At 30.5% G+C, this 5,000-nt stretch overlaps 1 protein-coding gene across 2 annotated transcripts in view; it reads left to right on the plus strand.

Annotated features, from left to right (window-relative positions):
- LOC136855955 (zinc finger protein 26-like) overlaps window positions 1-5,000 on the plus strand; it is a 287,328-nt gene that overhangs the window by 143,871 nt on the left and 138,457 nt on the right. For both annotated transcript variants that reach the window (XM_067133498.1, XM_067133499.1), the window contains exon 2: window positions 47-153. The gene's annotated coding sequence lies outside the window, so the exon portion shown is untranslated. The remainder of the gene's footprint in view (window positions 1-46; window positions 154-5,000) is intronic.

A 5,000-nucleotide genomic window follows, 5' to 3' on the forward strand; every position in this document is an offset into this window, starting at 1 on the left:
CTGTAAACAGAAGTTCATCTACTATAGTTGCCATAACTCCCAACAGGTGGCTCTGTCTAGCTGCGTCAAGTGTGACGTCACGCATCCCGCAGGGAAAGTTGCTTTCCTCCAAAGTGTCGTGTTTATGAAAACAGTTTGTTTTCGCCTGTTTTTGTAAGTGTTTGTGTGTTTTTTCTGTTTTTTTTCTGGGATTAAGAACATGGCTGGTGTATTTAAGCATGTAGATGTATTTAAACTATCTAATATTGTATTTTCTGTAGGATTTTGTAGACTGTAGAGATTTTTAAAAATTAAATTAGCCTCCTATATGTTTTCTTGGAAGTGTAAAAAATCAGCGAGTTTAAAAAGCTTTTTATTTTAAAAATTACTTGTTAAGATATAAGTAAGCGACCTAATTTTGTATTACCTGTAGAATTATGTAGAATTTAGCAGGCTGTACAAAAAATGATTTATGTAAAAATATATATTTACGCGGTTATAATATCCGATATTACTTAGGAAATATAAGTAAGTTTAGCACATCAAGTGTTAAGTATTAAGCGGGAAAAGTGTCTACAAAATTCAGGTGTCTGTAGCTGTAGGCCTGTAGCGAGTGTTACTTAGATAATTGCCCATAAGTGTTTAAGTAAAGTACAAAGAATGTTTTTTTTTTAATATTAAATGTTAAATATTACTTTGGGATGCTGTATGCCTTAATATTTAGGTAAAGCCTCTCTCTCTCTCTCTCTCTCTCTCTCTCTCTCTCTCTCTCTCTCTCTCTCTCTCTCTCTCTCTCTCTCTCTCTCGTTATTACTTTTCGGAGCATCTCCCATTAAACTCAAGCAGGAAATTTTTAAAGTGTCCATTATCGTTTACAGCCGGTCTTCCAGACTCCAGCTGTCCGCTATGTTATGTCTGTAGGAAAGAGAGAAAGATACTTTATGACACTGGTCTGTTAGGTACGTGCTTGTGTGTGTGTATGTATGTATGTATATATATATATATATATATATATATATATATATATATATATATATATATATATATATATATATATATATATATATATATATATATATATATATATATATATATATATATATATATATATATATATATATATATATATGATATGGAGTTATTATTATTATTATTATTATTATTATTATTATTATTATTATTATTATTATTATTATTATTATTATTATTATTATTTAGTGTAGTATTATTAAAATTCGTTCCCTTAACTTATATAAATTCTTGAGAAATTAGGTATTTATTATTATTATTATTATTATTATTATTATTATTATTATTATTATTATTATTATTATTATTATTATTATTATTAAAATGCTTTCCCAAAAACTTACACAAAAATAAATTCTGGAGAAATTAGAAGCCTGCCAGATCACCGGCCCTCATTTGGAATTCGAGACTCCCGAAAAAGTTAACTGGCCCAGCCTTCTTGGTCATTCCAAGGAAGGTATTCATTGCTTCCTCTCAAATCATTCCCCTCCCTCCCCCACCCCCATTAATCCCTTCTCCCTCTCCCAATCCCTAATCCCTAATCCCTACTCTTAACAATTAGACATCCGCTCACTGTTTTGCAATCAAGGTTCTCAGGGAAAGAGAAAACTTTCTGTGGAAAAGGGTATTTTCCGGATATATTTAATGCCCAGTCATGGCATGCATTTAGGGTCCTGTGCCCCCCTCCCCCGCCCCCTGAAATTGGGGAAAATAAACTAGAGAGAGAGAGAGAGAGAGAGAGAGAGAGAGAAACTATGGTTTGTTTTAGTCTTGTGAGGTAATTATTATTATTATTATTATTATTATTATTATTATTATTATTATTCCTTGCTATATTATTTTTATTATTGCTAATTATTATTGTTATTGTAATTTCATTATTATTATGTTTTTTATTATTAGCACAAATCTCGATCTATTATTATTATTATTATTATTATTATTATTATTATTATTATTATTATTATTATTATTATTATTATTCTTTGCTATATTTTTATTATTGTTAATTACTATTGTTAATTATTATTATTATTAGCACAAATCTAGAGATATTATCATTATTATTATTATTATTATTATTATTATTATTATTATTATTATTATTATCATCACACCTCAACACGAATCAAATTTCCCCCAGACAGTAAAATCCCTCACAACCTACTTTCCCAGCCGTTACGGAACCATTACCTAATTCTCAATTCCCAGACGAATTAGGCACCCAGCCCTTCGTTTCTTACTTAATGAATTTAATTCCTGCTACTCCCATTCCAATCCTGGAATCGAGGTAATTGCAGGAATAACTGGAATGGCGTTTTGTGGGCGAATACTCACTTACTTATGTTTCATAATCGCCGGAGTACGCAGGTGAATGAGAGGTCGAGTTTCAGGTTAATTGTTTCGCTGTATTGGAGAGAGAGAGAGAGAGAGAGAGAGAGAGAGAGAGAGAGAGAGAGAGAGAGAGAGAGAGGTGGGTGGTTAGGTAATCATCCTTGTTGCTTTGGGTTAAATGGTAAGAGTACTTTTGTATGTATATGTAAATGTGTTTATATGTATATACTTACATATTTAGAGATATATATATACATATATATATATATATATATATATATATATATATATATATATATATATTAATATACATATATTATATATTTATATTATGTGAAATAAAGCCTTCATTTATTATTATTATTATTATTATTATTATTATTATTATTATTATTATTATTATTATTATTATACTGTATAATTATTTAGCTGCTTGCTGCTGGACTGGAGAGAGAGAGAGAGAGAGAGAGAGAGAGAGAGAGTGAGATTTACATTTCTGTATAACGTCAGACTCCCCTGAGTTTATACTTTATGCAAGTGAGAGAGAGAGAGAGAGAGAGAGAGAGAGAGAGAGAGAGAGAGAGAGAGAGAGAGAATGAATACATGTCTAACAGGCAACAATGAACGTGGAACATTAGGATTTGTCCTCAGAGTGACAGGTAAAGGGGTGAATTGAACTATTTAATCATTATGATAGCTATTGTGCAGTGGCTGGACTAGAGAGAGAGAGAGAGAGAGCAATAATACAAGATTACAAGGTTAGTTTCCGTTCGTCAGGGCTAACTGGCGTACTGATCCATTATTGTGATTAAGCTTTGGTCATAAAAGAACACTGAAGCAGAGAGAGAGAGAGAGAGAGAGAGAGAGAGAGAGAGAGAGAGAGAGAGAGAGAGAGAGAGAGAATTATCAACTGTGTAAACAGAATCCAATTCTTATATGTAAATGACTTCCATTAGCGTTTGAAGGTGAATGTATAATACCTTGTTCTAGCCAGAGCTTAAATAAAGGCGGGTATTACCACTGCTCTTCTCCTACCTACCCTTCTATCTGTCTGAATTTCTGAGTCAAACCACATGGGAAAAATAAAAGCAGGTATAATATCCCAAAGTTTAACAGGGAATATTATCCTAGCGAATTTAACAAGATCTATTACGTTAGACTGATGTTAATTTTTACATTTATATTTAATTACAGTTAGGCGAAAGGGCTGGTATGTTTTATATTGAATTTAATAAGATGAATTAGGTTAAATTCATGTTAATTTTATAGTTATATTCTAATTTTAATTAGGTGAAAGATAGACTTGTATGTTATAATAGAGAATTTAACAAGATGAATTAGGTTAAGTTCATGTTAATTTTATTGTTAATATTCTAATTTTAATTAGGTGAAAGATAGACTAGTATGCTATATAGAATTTAACAAAATAAATTAGGTTAAATTCATCTTAATTTTATTGTTAATATTCTAATTTTAATTAGGTGAAAGATAGACTTGTATGTTGTAATAGAGAATTTAACAAGATGAATTATTTTAAATTCATGTTAATTTTATTGGTAATATTCTCATTTTAATTAGGTGAGAGAGACACTTGTATGTTATACAAAATTTAACAAGATCAATTAAGTTCTAATGTTAATTTTATTGTTAAACTCTAGTTACAAAAACAGAACAGGGACACAAACACGCTGTATTTACGATGAAGAAAACACCGGAAAAAGAGAGAAAATAAAGAGAAAAAAGAGATAGAGAGAGAGAGAGAAAGGTTGACAAGGGAATGACAAATGCATTCCAGGAAGAACTCAGGTCTGTCTCTCCCATCTCCTCAGATTCAGGGTAATGGAAAACTGGTCTTGTTATTGACTTCTCTCTCTCTCTCTCTCTCTCTCTCTCTCTCTCTCTCTCTCTCTCTCTCTCTCTCTCTCTCTCTCTAGCATGCAACTGTGTACGATGATGGCATTGGGAACATAGATATTCTCATTTTAGTTTTCGTTTAATTTAATTAACTTTTCTTGAAGGTTTTATTTAGTGATTATGATTTCTCATATTTTTTGAAGGCTCTCTCTCTCTCTCTCTCTCCTCTCTCTCTCTCTCTCTCTCTCTCTCTCTCTCTCTCTCTCTAGCATGCAACTGTGTACGATGATGGCATTGGGAACATAGATATTCTCATTTTAGTTTTCGTTTAATTTGATTAGCTTTTCTTGAAGGTTTTATTTAGTGATTATGATTTCTCATATTTTTTGAAGGCTCTCTCTCTCTCTCTCTCTCTCTCTCTCTCTCTCTCTCTCTCTCTCTCTCTCTCTCATCTATACATACAGTATACATACATACATACATATATATATATATATATATATATATATATATATATATATATATATATATATATATATATATGTGTGTTTTATTTATACAAATATATAAATATACATAATATATATGTATATGTATGTAGGTATATATCTATATATGTGTGTGTATGCATATGTATATGTGTATGTATAAACATAAACAAAAAACAAGTAAAACAGATTGCCTGCCGAACGAAAAATCCTTTCTTAAGCAAAAAAGAAATAAAAAAAAACAAATTCCATTCCTTTATTCCAATCCTGGCAGAAATAAAATAGTATATATATCCCATCCACATTTATCTGTGG

This window comes from Macrobrachium rosenbergii, chromosome 33 (genome assembly GCF_040412425.1).
Source record: "Macrobrachium rosenbergii isolate ZJJX-2024 chromosome 33, ASM4041242v1, whole genome shotgun sequence".
Classification (NCBI taxonomy): domain Eukaryota; kingdom Metazoa; phylum Arthropoda; class Malacostraca; order Decapoda; family Palaemonidae; genus Macrobrachium; species Macrobrachium rosenbergii.